At 31.7% G+C, this 15,379-nt stretch overlaps 1 long non-coding RNA gene across 1 annotated transcript; it reads left to right on the plus strand.

Annotated features, from left to right (window-relative positions):
• Positions 1-12,217: 12,217 nt before the first annotated feature.
• LOC143065340 (uncharacterized) lies at positions 12,218-15,130 on the plus strand. Its single transcript, XR_012975448.1, has 2 exons — positions 12,218-12,407; positions 13,282-15,130. It is a non-coding gene; the product is annotated as an uncharacterized LOC143065340 (long non-coding RNA).
• Positions 15,131-15,379: the final 249 nt, after the last annotated feature.

Below are 15,379 nucleotides of genomic sequence, written 5' to 3' on the forward strand. Positions count from 1 at the left end.
ATCCCCTAGAATTATTTCTGTTGATCGATCATCAGATCATGTCTAATTTGTTCGGGCAGGTAAGTACAGGCAAACCGGCGCTAATTCAGGGGAATACGACCCTAAGGGACCAGCCATTTAGCCTAAATTAAATAAAGGGGGTATAATTGACTTTTTTTCGTGCATAGCGCGGGAAAATATAATATTTATTTTTCAACGCGGCATTCCGGTAATACTTTTTTTAAACGCACCAGCTCTTTCTCGAAAAGATTTTTTACAGTATAGTGTACTGCCAGTGAGACAAATAATATAAAATTATAAAAACTTCTACCAGGTCTAACTCAAAATATTGACAATTACGTGTTAAGGTGCCTGTGTTATTAAAGGGGGTTTAAAATTCAGTTTGACAGCTTCAGACATGATAAATTTTGACCTTTTAGAACTGGACCAATTCACTACTTCACATAAAGATTCATTTAAAATCAAGAAATAAATTGGGAAAGTGTATTAAATAAAACATGCAAGTTATACACTGTCTACACTAGGGAATATTATATATTCGTAACCAAAGGACGATAACTGTGTCCTTGGCCCTATAAATAGGACAGAAAGACTTGACCAATCTTTATAGATTTATAAAGCTTTTCATAACCTAAGCTTAGGCAATAATGAGATAGTTTGACAAGTTTCATGGCCATTTGTCATACAAGAGAAACTGGTGTCATTTTAGTATTGACATTTGGGTGTTTATTTTTGACCTATAATTATTTAAATAAATTCTTCAATTGTCAAGATTTTGGCCTAAAAATTTTAAATTTAGCAAAAAATTCCTGTTTAAATGCTCTTGAATATTATATATATATTAAGTATAAATAACATCTGCACACTCATTTTATTTATCAGAATAGATGTACTGTAATTATACCAAAGTCAAATTTATATAAGCATATATTTGAAAATAGAGATTTTCCAATTCAGGGAAGCCTTATATAAATATGCATTTTTCTCAGCCAATTTGAAGTTTTTAAAGCCTAAATTATTCTTTCATATATATTAAATGTACTTTAAATGTAAAGAAAAGTTACAAAAAGTATACCACATTGGTATAAATGGTCTTGGGCCATGTAGTACTGATAATTATTTAGAGTTGTACTGCAGAAAAGGGTGTCCCCTGGTCCCCTATCTAATTCTGTAAAGCAAAATTATATCCGGGTGAAATTTGATCCGGAGGAAAAAATGTCACAGTAGTTGTTGTTATTTTTTTATCTGGAGGAAAACATTTCCCTGAGATATGAGGAAAACATTTCCCTGAGATATTTTTTCCTTTGCCGTGAAATTCTATCTGGGAAGTTAACTTATTGAATAGTTATTAGAAAAAACTTATACTTTACAAATACTATCAAATAAAAATTGTGTATTTGAATTAAGCCTGTTTTTTTTTAAATGTATTGTAATGGGAATTATTTCACAAATTATCATTGAAAATAGTTCCTGAAATAAATCAAGTAAATATCATTCTTTTAAAAAGAAAATTATCATTAAACATAAGAAAGAAAACCAGAAATAATTTTAAAAATAATAATTGTGAAATAATATCATGATTAAATAAGGTAAGTGAAATACATGTAAAAGTGAGTTGTTTTCAGATCTTAGTACAAATATAATTAAAATGTAAAGGTAAAAATATAGTTGCATTACTACTGTTAACAGTAATGGAAGAATTTGATTATGATAATATTTTTAACTATATAAATAGTCTGGGGACAAAGATGTTGTTGTTGATGATATGAAAATCAGATCATAAATTATAGCATAGCAATATATTGGAACAAAAGCAACTTTAACAGCTGGATAGTATTTACCTGTGAAATGTTATCTGTCTTATTAAAAATTCGTGTTGTAAGTCATCTTGTTATATAAACTATAATATATAAAAAATAAGATTCAAGGAAATATTTCACTATGAAATAGATTCAGGAATATATTATATTAATATCTTTAAAATATAAATTGCTCATAATTACCTCCCTTTGATAAATTATACAAATTTGTTCTACCTTTGTGAAACCTTTTATAATTAAAGTCAGGTATATATTGATTGCGGGTAACTTAATTACTAGTTAATGGGACTATATTTCACAAGGTTCTGTGAAATATGATACGGCAAATATATACCGGTACATTCTACCCGCATAACACAGATAGATTTTCACTCCTATGGAAAAATTCTACCTGTGAAATACCATGCCTGGAAAAAAATTACCGTGACAAATCATCCTCAGGATAAAACATCACAGAGGAAGAAATAAACCGTTACAATTCCACCTCTGCCCCGCTTCAGTTTTAAATTTTTTGTCATGGTAATTTTTGATCAAGTTGAATTTCAATCGACTTGAAACTTAGTCATGTTAGTAGACAAGTTCCCTAAGGTATTATTTTTCTAGTTTTAATTCCAAATTATTAGCTTTTACCCCATTTTCACGGTTCCCTGAACATGGAAAATGATAGTGCGATTGAGTGGGGCATCCACTTTCTATATGCATGGACACTTTCTTTTCTTTTCACTTAAAATTGACATTCTTTTTTTCTGGAAAATGTCCTCTTTCAAACTTTTTGTTCTCTAATTCCTTGCTCTATTGCTTGGCAGATTATTTTTTTCATACAAATGCGATTCAAATCGCTTATTTTTGACAAACATGACAAATTATGTTTTTCTAATCTAACAGGTTGAGCTCAATTAAGTCATGAAAAGTTGGGTACTAACTGTCATAAGGGAACCCCCAGATTTGCTTGTGTTCAACCCCAGGAAACAGGGACTTACATGTACTTTTTCTTTTTCACTTGGTCAAGTTTTGGTGGCATGAAATCGACAAAAGGCAGGCCAGGCACCTTTTAAATGTATCACTATCAGAAGTACAGGTTAAATATACAAGGTTTACTGTGGATATATTATGCTCACAAGATTTAATTACATAAAGATCATAAAATATGATATGTCTGATGAGCTTGGTAAAAAAACGTGTTACCTCTATCATTAAAGTAAATAGTTTGTAATTATCACTCCAAATTTTTCCAACCCCACTTAATATGCATAAATTTTTCTGCAGCCTTGTGTATAACTACATGTATATATCTGTAAAAGATAAACAGGGAGAAACCTTTAATATTTATTATCCCTCTTTCTAATTCTAATTGTAAATGACTTATTATGTCAAAAGGTATTTTTAACAAATTTTGTGTAGTCATTTTGTTGGTTTTGTGTCAAGTTGTAGTACTTAGTGGAGTTTGTTATTTATTTTAGGATGGTAGACTTAAGAGTCAGATTCCACTGAAAGTTTATTCTTCTAATAGAAGAACTCGAAAGCTATTAGGAGCAGATTCATACAACCAACTTATCATCAAATGTAAGTATATATATTTATACCGTGGTCTATTAAGTGTTTTTCAATTGTCAACTTTTTCCTATCTAAATTAAGAAAACAAAAAAAAGAGATATTATAACATATTTGTAGATGCATACATACAGCATATCAATGGTAGCCCTTGAAGATCCTTGAAATTCAATACACATTGTAAGAACCATTATTTACTCTCTAACTTTTGTTCAAAAAAGTTACTAGGAAAAGATGAAAATGACCTTGTGACCTTTCAAAAGGTCAACACATCCTGATAGAGTTGAATTGTGGTAGTCCAATGTATCTGTGACTTCCAGTTCTCAAGCATGTCAAATTGAGAATTGCATTTTATTTTCAAATATATCCATTGGCATTGTGCACATAATTGCCTGATTCTATGTTGGTGAATTGAAAACAAAACATCTTACTATTTACAGATAGCTGTTACCATTTTGGAGATATTTAGTTTTGATAAATTGAGAGTAATAAAGGCATCTTACAGTATACATATACATTCTTTAAAAACTGTCAGGTTTAGTAGTTAGAGTCATGTTAGATGTTAACTTATCATATACTTAGACTAAATAACATATGATTTTTACCGTATGATAATAGCATTAAATTAAAGTATTTTCCATATTTTTCGAATTGGTGCTTAGCGGGCTGATATGAAAAGTTTATCACATGCTTCGATTGTTATCACATGCCTTTCCGTAACGTTATCACATGGCATTCCGGTGATACTCGGCAAATTCCGGAAAATACATCTCAATGCTACCATTACAAAGTAGTGTACAAAACAATTATTTGAATACTGGAAAGTATATTGTGTAAAATAATTAAATTTAATTAAAAAAAAAGAATATTAAATAAATGAATTTTTTAAGTTTTTCTGAAACATAATTTAGAAAGTTACTTTTAAAAAGTTGACTTTTCCAAACAATGTTCATTATGTATCATATTGTTGAATTATTTTTTTGTCGATTCGTCTATATTAAAATGTGTTTTTTTTTTCTTCTGTTGAGGCATATGATGGAAAGATTTCATATTGAATGTATCAAATTTTGGGTCCGACGTCCGTGAACTTTTTACTCTTTCAACTTCTTTTCGGAAACCACGTAGAGGATCAATATGTGAATCTGTTATTTTTCTCTACTGTTGAAGCATATGATAAAAAGATCATAACATGTCATTTTTCATATCGCATGTATTATCAGCCCTCGGTCAATATCAGCCCTCGAGCCATGCGGCTCTTGGGCTGATATTGAACCTAGGGCTGATAATACATGCGATATGAAAAATGCCATGTAATAATCTGATATTATCATGGTATTTTGTCTGATCAATATTGTTTTAACTTTGACAAGGCAAATTTTACACAATAAATATTACAAGAATTAGTGTTTGATGGTTTAAAAGCAACTTTTCAAATGAACCTAAATATCAGGACACTATATTTTTGCGCATTTTACTTGTGGTTAATTTGATTTGTGTGTAATTATTTTTGAATACAAATTTCAAATCTGTGTAGTTTTTTTTTAAGACCGCAAAACAAATTTTCGTTCATAAAATGGTATGATGTTGTTGTCTGCGTTGTTGTTACTGGAGACTTATTTTGTTTCCAGACAATAACTTTAGTTAAAGTGAATGGATCTCTATGAAATTGTATAAAAAGGTCCAATACCCTAAATGGAAGGTTGGGATTGAAATTTGGGCTGATGGTCCTTACTGTTTTGAAATTGCAGGCTCTAAAGGGGCAAAAAACAAGCATTTTTTTACTTTCAGGATATCAACTTATGTATAAGCATTTCAATTGCTCTGAAATTGTACCACAATGTTTAATTCCACAGGTAGAAGGTTAAATTGATTATGGGGGTTATGGTCTCAAATGTGTAGGAATTTAGGGCAAAAAAAGGGCCAAAATAAGAATTTTTTTGTCTCGCCTTGACGATGTCACAAATCGAGACATATATGGTATGCTGTTTCCAGCGTCAGCGGTGTCGATGGCGGTGATGGCGTCAACAATCAATGTGTTAGCTTGTGATTAAGTCTAGTTTATGGTGAACCACAAGTGGTAGGTCTATCATATTTGGTATGCAGTTGAATAAGTATTGGCACATCTCATTTTCGTGGAGATTTGTTGGGACAGCCTCTTCAATTATGGTCTATTGACTTTAAAACTTTTGCTTTTTAGCTCACCTGGCCCAAAGGGCCAATGAGCTTTTTTCACCACTTGGCATCCTTCGTCCATCGTTTTTACATTTTAAACTTCTTCTAAAGAACCACTGAATGGAATGACACCAAACATGGCATGAATGTTCCTTATGTCAGAGGTGCTGACCAAGTGTTGTTACTTTGTAGCCCATCCAACATCCAAGATGGCTGCCAGCATTGGGGACTTAGTTTAACATAGGACCCTATGGGAAATGCATTCAAATGACTTCTTTTAGAGAACCATTGAATGGAAAAAGACAAAACATAGCATGAACATTCCTCATGAGGTGCTGACCAAGTGCTGTTAATTTGTAGCAAATCCATCATCCAAGATGGCTGCCAGTGGGGGACTTTTGAATGATATCAAACATAGCCTGAATGTTCCAATCCTTATGAGGTTGTGTTGTTACTTTTAGCCATATACAGTGTATATATTTTTTTATATATATATGCTATCAAAAACCTAAGTAGAATCAGGTGAGTGATACAGGCTCTTGAGAGCCTCTAGTTTTATATGAATTGAAAAACCCAGGTTGTTTCAGGTGAGCGATACAGGCTCTTGAGAGCCTCTAGTTTTACATGTATTAGTTGTAGGTCAATGATATTAATGGTATGTAGTTGTATATGAGCATTGGCACATCTCATTTCCATGGAGATTATTTGGCTTTGGTCCTTCAGTCATGGTCTATTGGCTTCGTAACTTTTGTTTATTTTTCATGTATTAGTTCAACAGCATAGTTTATAGCTCAGTAGCAAAAAAATAAATAATTTAAGATCATTAGAACACACATGCATTCATTCTGTGTCAGGAACCTATGACGTGTCAACTACTTAATCACAATCCAAATTCAGAGATGTATCAAACATTCAAGCTTAAATGTTGTGTTCATACTTGGCCCAACTGTTTAGGGTTCGACCACTGTGGTTGTATAAAGCTGTGTCCTGTGGAGCATCTGTGTTTTTCTTGAATTGAAATCTCATTTACATAATATATGCTCTTCTGTAATACAATTTTCTGATTTCTAACAGGCAGGGAAAAGTTCAACCTTCATGACTATGAAGAAGATAATATAAAGGTCGTTCTATATGATGATGGTATGGAAGTGGATTCAGATAGCTTTCTTTTCTTAGATCCAAATACCAGCATCATGATATTACAAGGAAATGAGATATGGTCACCACCACTACCTCCATTAAATGGTAAGTTTACATATATATCGTCCACATGTTTTATTTGGCTACACATATTTGTTGACGTAAATTGGTATAGCACTTGTCAGCTTCTGTCAACAATTACCATCATGATCCATATATTATACTGACCCCATATGTATGGTATTAAGTCACCAGCACACCATATAACAAATTTATCTAACTGACTATCTTCACAAGTTGTGACGGTCAGCAGGTATACTTCATTTTTTTTTCTTCTAAAAATTAATGTGATTTTTTTTATATGATGACTCAATGAATCCATTTCCTAATAATGTCAGTTATGTCAGATGCTTATACATAATGTTAGTTTTCACAAAATGATGAATTTAAAAACATGTATTTCTTTATTTTAGATCCACAACAGTTACTCAGTTTTATAGAAAACTTAAAAGTTGCAAAAAGAAAAGCTGTAAGTTATTGATAATACTAGTAAGGCTTGATTTTTTATGCCCCACCTACGATAGTAGAGGGGCATTATGTTTTCTGGTCTGTCCGTCCGTTCGTCCGTCCATTTATCTGTCCGTCTGTTCATTCGTCCGTCTGTCCTGCTTCAGGTTAAAGTTTTTGGTCAAGGTAGTTTTTGATGAAGTTGAAGTTCAATCAACTTGAAACTTAGTATACATGTTCCCTTTGATAAGATCTTTTTAATTTTAATGCCAAAGTAGATAATTTATTCGAATTTCAGTCCACTAAACATGGAAAATGATGCGAGTGTGGCATCTGTGTACTGTGGACACATTCTTGTTCCTGGTATTCTCTTATTGTTACTTCAAAAATTTATGATACATTGCAGACAAATTGATAGTGAAAGTGATTAATAATAAATGTTTAAAAATATAGGCAGTGACCAAATGCAAGGATCTGGAAAATTGTTCACCTAATTTTGGTCATTTATTTGAGATAAATTAAAAGTTGGTGGCTTTTTAGCTCATATTTACAACTCCTCGTCAAATCAAATTGCTTGAATTTGCCTTGTAATTTTCAAAGTACATACTTTTTTCATGTACTAAGTAACTACGCATGAATGACCACACGGATAAGATTTCAGTGTATGGTATAATACTACTGCATGCTGTTTGGAGAAATATGTTGTGTGTTCCAAATTAAACTAATTACTTTGCAATTAGTTTTCAAATTAATTTTTAAACATCCTTCTATTAATTTTAAAGTCATAAGAAACGAGAGAGTGGTGAAAAATAATGTTTATCCAATTCTTGAACCAATGCATGTACAGTATATATCATAAACTTATTCCTCTGTTTTTCTCTTTTTTTACGCAAATATATCGTATAATCGTTATTTTTTTTTCTCTCTGTCTGTTATGATTTAGCAAATATGGCTGCTCATTAAATGCAGGTTTTTTAAGCCGAAGTTTACTGATTGTCACCTTATAGTAAACAAATAACAAAAAGCATGGGTATTGAGCACATGTTTAATATGTACAATCAGATAATTGTTTATTTTAATGACAGATCCATGCGTATTGCAATCACTGGATTTTTACGAGGAGGGTAAAGCTCAGGTCACTATGCATACAGAAAATATGTCGGTGAATTGCCTTCCAGGAAGCAATTGAAAATAAGTAAACTTCTTCTAAATGTGGACAAATTAAAGAATTACTCAGAATAAAGTATATATATACATAACTTTTATAATGAAAACTATTCATTGAGTTATAAAAACAAATACTTTGTACACAAAATGAGAGTATACCATGGTCTTTGTGAATGGAAATTAAAGAAATTTGATCTATTTTGTCATCAATGGATTGATTATTGGCTGCTTAATGTCCAGTGACAGATATTTCATTCATGTAAACTATCCACTAGACACTGTACCTATGGGTACATACAAAGGGCAGATCCATCCATTTATAAAAGGGGTTCCAACCCATGATAAAGAGGGAGGGGTCCAACTGTATGTCCTCGTTCAAAATTATTGATCATCCCAAAAAGGACGTTTTCCACCACACCCTTTTTGATCTACCACCATGATTACTGCAAACTATCTATATGTTTTAAAATTTTTCATAGTTTTAGTTTTTATATAAAATTGAAAAAAATAAGGAGAGATTTGGAAACAGAAGCAACCACCAAAACATACAAAGAAGAAGCAGTCCATCACTGAAGATTTACATACCATACATAAGTACACAGAGTCAAAGAAATTCGGAATGCCAGGCATTTTACTTAGAGAAGAAAGGAAGGAACCAGAACCAACATGACCAAGATGAACCACATAAACCACAAAACATATTTATAAAGAAAAGCTTCATCCACGAACATTTTATTAGCAAAGTTAATTTTTATGAACACATCTACCAAGATTTACAATTCCCAAAATTGCGGCGATCACACACTTCACCTTTTACCAACTCAATGGAAGCAGTACCTCCCTCGGAGCGAAGCCAGTTGAATTGGTACGGGATGGCCAATGGGGTGTTGTCCAATTTGGAAATGAACTGACATTTTATGAGCTACTTCCATCATTTCTACATTATTACCACTAGAAACTTCTATGAGGACCACTACACAGACGTGCAAGAATAGCAGATAACCACATCGTTAATAACTTTATTGACTAACTTTCTCTTTTAACTATACTAGATTCTTATTTTACTTTCACTTTCACTTTCTATTTATATCTATAACGTCGTCATACCAACCTCTATTGTTCAGGCAAACCGCACAACCGCAAAATTTGTACTTCACTGTTTGATTTCATGTATAACATTGTCCTGAAGACGCCACGCTTGTTGGCGAAACATGTCGACCACAATAAATTAATCACCATGCGGTAATTGATGGGTGTTGTTGTCTTTATTGTCGTTTATTAAAATTGAAAAATGTTAGCAAGAATGAAAAGCTTTCACTGCAATTTAATAATTGCCTACTTTAAGTCCGTTTATTTTGTCATCTTACCACCCTCGCTCTTAGTTTCATAGTATATACCTGTCTATACACTAACCAACACACATTTCAAGAGATTATTAATCACTATCCAATATTTCCCTGAGGCATTAATATAGTTATTAGAAGTGCAGATAGATATCAGATGAGCTATCATATTCTGCTAGGAGCCTCTAGTTCCTGTGCATGATCATTATAGTAAATGATCATATTTGCAATAAGATAGAAACACCAGTTGATACGGTACATAGAGAAAGATTATTAAGTGCCAGTCTTTGTAAGAATCGGGCAATTTAGGTAAAAATTAAAACATGATTAGAAAAAACCCACTGAGCTAATCATGCTATTTAATACTAACCATCATCCTGAGTTAAAAAAGTATAAGTCTTTCGTTTGTGTGTGTTTGGTAATATCAAATAACTTGGTAAGAAAATTGGTTAGAATGATAACTAATTACAGAGTTATCTCCCCTTATTTAATAATTCCTAGTGTATTTCAACCAAATTGTATCTTCTATTACCAGAACAGAAAATGAAAATGAATGGGTTTTTTTTTTTGTGCATAACTACATATTATGAACTGATATCAATGTCAAATTGGGTGGGGTTTTTTGGTCATGTTTTCACCACTGCCTGATTCTTAGGCAGTCTGGCACTTAATCACTATCCAATATTTCCCTGAGGCATTAATGTAGCTATTAGAAGTGCAGATAGATATCAGATGAGCTATTATATTCAGTCTGCTAGGAGCCTCTAGTTCCTGTGCATGATCATTATAGTAAATTATCATATTTGCAATAAGATAGAAACACCAATTGATACGATACATACAGAGTGAAATTTAAGTGTAGATAGCTTCTAATTTAAATAAAAATAAATAAATTTTGGATATTTACTGTCTTCTGATTGGTTAAAATTATTAGTTTTATTTTCAATGTTGTCAATTTTTATGGCGACACGCCCACTCTGACGTTGTGTATTCATATGCCAACATGTGTGCACGTTGTTATTGTCAAAATATTAATATTAAACGTTTCACATTTTACGTAATCCGCTTAGCGGATTATTCAATGTGAAGAGTCAACAATTAGTTTTATGGTTCAATAAATTCAAATTAAATAATAGCCATTCATTAAATATATGTGATGTCTTGTATCTTTACAGGTAACATCTGTTTCTGAATCAAGGAATAGTTCAAAAAAGTCTAAAATGCCCCAATTTGTAAGTGTATCTACAGGATGGATGCATTACGATTACGCTGACAGAAAATTTAAACAAGTAAGAAGTAGTACAACTCAACAATTACCCAGATCGGACTTAACTATTCCATCAAGCTCGAGTTATGGTGAAACACTGAAAATAATGGAAAATCTTTACTTCCACAATGGAAAAAACTTCAGGGGAAGAGTGTCATCCATGGTAACTCAGCTGGGTAACAGCCATGGGGAGGAAATACCAAGTTTTACTAATATCTTTGAGTATGGAGTACGATGTTCCACCCAGAAATCAAGGATTTATCTTTTAACCAGGAAGAAGGTAGGTCTGTAAGAAACAAGAATGATTATTTGTCTAAACCTACATCATCTTCACATGTATTTTCAGTTTATCAAAAGTTAATTAATTTATCCCAAGTAAAGTGGAAAGAAGATGCTTGGAAGTTTCTTAGCCTTCCCATCTCACATATGTAGTAGTTTCAGTTGCCTAGCAGTTCTTAACCATTCAAAATTAACCAGTTACTTCATATACAAAAATTAGCAGTTTTTCTAATCCTTCACAGTTATTCTGGCAGTCTATTGGCAGTTATTTTTGCAAAATATTTGAATTAGGTACTAAAAACTGCTAAGGAAAATGTAAATATGGTCATGATATTGTGCATTATTCATACTAGTAGCTGTTTAAAAACTAACAATAACATAGAATAATTATCAAAAACAAAAATATATGTTCTATGTCATCCAAGTTCATGGTTAATATGTTAAGCTTTTATGTATTACAATTAAATATAATGATGTCAGAGGTGCAACATGTTATCTAGTATCAATTTAGTCATCTGATATGTATTTAAGAAGGAAATGGAAATCACGATTCATGCAATTTTTTTATTATATACAAGGACATATATACTTAGAATTAATGACAAATGTACTTGTTATATTACCTGATTAGTAATCAAAATAGACAAAATATATTCTAGATGCAAATTTTTGCCAACAACATGTTGGTAAAGTCTGTGGTTGAAGTTTTTAAAAACAACATTGACTTCATTAAACCTTTCCTTTGTGGAAATTTAATGAAGCATTTAAGAAATGTTTTAAATTTTGAACAGGTGATTTAGAAGCAGATGTTTTAGAGAGCAGGACATCCGTTTTTGCACACATTGTCCAGTTTAAAGATACATGTACCATAATTCCAAAATTTGCATAATTTTATTGCAGATTGCTGATGTATTTTGTGTGACAGATTCTTCATCTGCAGATGAAGGAAATGATCCAGGTCTTGTATCAACAAGTTCTAGTCCTTATACAGTTAATGCTGGTAGATGTTCACCAACAGCTATGACTCCACAAAATCAAATGCAGACTTCCTGGACAAACTTTAATAATTCTCCTCAATCCCAAATGGATACAAGAACTCCTCAGACACAAACAGCAACTTGGACAGACTCCATTATGCATGTGCCTGCTGGCACACCTACTGTAAGTATTTGTTTAGACATCTGCAACTCAACACATGATACATATCACTTATAATTCATTATAACAGAGCTCTTGTCTGTTCAATGGATGTCAAATACTAGTAGCAACAAACCTAAAAATCGCAAATGACAAAAAAGTAAATAGCTGAGACCTTACAAGCTTTAGTGAAAAAATAGGAGTGTGAGGCTTGCTGAGAATTTTTTACCTGTTATGGGACAGTAAAAATGAATTAAAAATTTTCTGACAATATAGAGACACTATTGCTATGGAATGTAGGGTACAACTGTCAAGAAGATACTTCACTGCTAGTAGCAGAAATATGCAAAGCTATATAAATTAGCATGTATTTATTATGTCCCCCATCATAGTTGTGAGATTTATAGATATTTCTCATGAATGACTGGAGTCGGTTGACAATTTTTTTCTACTGTTTCTTTTGCATTATGTTGCACCCGACAAAGTGGGAACAACCTATTATTTATGTTTGTTTCTGTGATATTATTTTTATCAACGGTTTTCTAGACAACAACTTGGAAATGCTAATCTTTCTGAAACTTGCCACAGAAATAGGTGTGCAATCAACTTTTGTAATTATCAAAATTGCTACTATTGAATAATTTGAAAACCTTGAAACAAAATATTAGTTTCTGCATTCAATATTTCACAGTCTTAGGTGGAAACAGAGTAGACTGAGGTGGACAGCCCAACATGGACTGTGGAAATGACAAAATACATCAGAGCTGTAGTAAGTTTGTTTCATGATACATGTTTATTTCTAAAGTTAAAACCATTTATATTTATGTACCAGTCATTGTTGCAAATCTAGAGGATTCAGAATATAAATACTAGTAATTTGACAATAATTATATTTCAGGTTTTGGTGCCTGTTGATAGAAGGTGTTCCATTTGCTGTGATAGAGAAAGGAATGCTGTGATTGTTCCTTGTATTCACACTTTTTGTTTAGAGTGTGCCCTGCAAATAAAGGGCATGGGCCAGGATTGCCCGCAGTGCAGGGGAACAATAGAGGATGTCAAAGAAATGTTTCTGGATTAAAACACTGCTATTTAAGATATGTTGCAACTAATATTTATTTTTAAAATCAGCATGGAACAGTGCAGTTCTCAAATATTTTTGTTATGAACCTATTTTTATCTACTAAAGTGTAACATTTTTTTCATTGTGAATGATTGTCAGAATGTAGTTAAAAGGACAGAACTACCAAAATGATGGTTTAAATCATGTTTTACTTGTTAGTTTTTGTTATGATATATATAGCAAAGTTGGATACAATATTCTAGTAGATTAACATAATGAAAATATTTTTATTTTGCTTATTAACTAAGTTTATAATTTTACCCAACTCTTTAAGAGTGGAGACTGTGCTGCATCTATTCCTTGTTTTATACTTTCAACTTTCTATACTACTGTGTAGAATGATATCACATTTAGTAATGTTACATTGACATGATGATTTATACCTTGTTTTATATTGCCTGACCCCTGCTTTTTTGTTAGCAGAAGGTCATAAGATTTGTAATGTGTGGTTTTTTTTATTCTATTTGTGAGCACTGAAGATTTGTGCAGCATATTATGATTTCTGAATGACCTTTAAAAGTTTGTTCTTTTTTATATATTTTGATTCTGTTTTATTTTTTACTGGAATCTATACATTGAATTTTTTTTTAAAAAATGATGATGTTTTATGTAGAATTTTTCTAAGATGCTAGTACCTAAAACATACTGCGAATATAACATATTATTAACCAATTTATCTCATCAATTTTAAACAAAAAAGTTATGTTTTGTCTACATTTATAAATTGAACTATTTTGAAATCCACCAATAACATTTGTTTTAATCAGTTGACTCATTTTAGAGTAATTGCTTCTGAATCATTTTTCCATTTTTGTAATTTTTTTGGCTACTATTTAGAACTAAATCAGAGATTGACCATGATATTTATGACAAAAATATCAAGCTTGACAAGGTTGATGTCCTTGTAAAACTAGAACAAAAAATAGTCAAATTTTATGAGGAATATTACCCTTGAAATGGCAAATTGCTGTTTCAGTAACTATTGTATTGAAACCTTTATTTGATTAGGACGATCAAAGTAAGTTGCCACATCTTATTAGGAAGACAGTGTTTACAACCATGCAGAATATAGATGGGAAAGGACAAATTATATAGTTTGCCCCTGAAATGATGATTTTAAGACATTATTGGGAGTACAAAAGATATATGATTAATAACTGTCAAACAGCAAAGATACTAAGCAATACAATATCTACTTGTACCTGAAAGCAACTTCAACTGCAGCTCTGACAAATTATCCTTGAATTTCAATTTTGCTGTTTTTGGTTAATATACTGAAAGATGTAGCATCTGCCATTTTTTTTTCTCACTCATCTGGGAACCTCGAATTGTGTTAACAGCATTATAGTATTTTTATACATATATTAATAAACTGCAGTCCATGGTTAAGAAAATAGTTTTTCATATTTGTAAAGTACATATTTGAAGCATTTATGTTTTGATACCAGTATATTATAAAAAAAATATTAGACTAATAAAATGTACATAGTATGCCATTACTGCATGTTTTGATTGATACTTGTCTTTTCCATGTTTTATATAGCCATAACAATACTTATCTAGTCTTTATGTTTTGTTTGTTTATAGCTGAAACAAATGATTTCATATAAAAGAAATTGTACAAATATTTATCTTTTTTATACCTGCATTATGCTTGTAACCTGGATAGCACCTTTGTTTTTTGACGGATTTCCTTTAAACTTGGATGAAATAGTATGACTGAACAGTTCAATGCATCATCGATGATCAAGTGTTAACATTCGCAAGGCTTTTGGACAGTTTGCTTTAGCAACAATTTCTTAAGGCGTCTGCCTAAAATCAGAAGTGGTAAACTATCTCAAATGTTCTGCTCCAAGATAATATAGCACTAGTGTTT

Source organism: Mytilus galloprovincialis, chromosome 2 (assembly GCF_965363235.1).
Source record: "Mytilus galloprovincialis chromosome 2, xbMytGall1.hap1.1, whole genome shotgun sequence".
Lineage (NCBI taxonomy): Eukaryota > Metazoa > Mollusca > Bivalvia > Mytilida > Mytilidae > Mytilus > Mytilus galloprovincialis.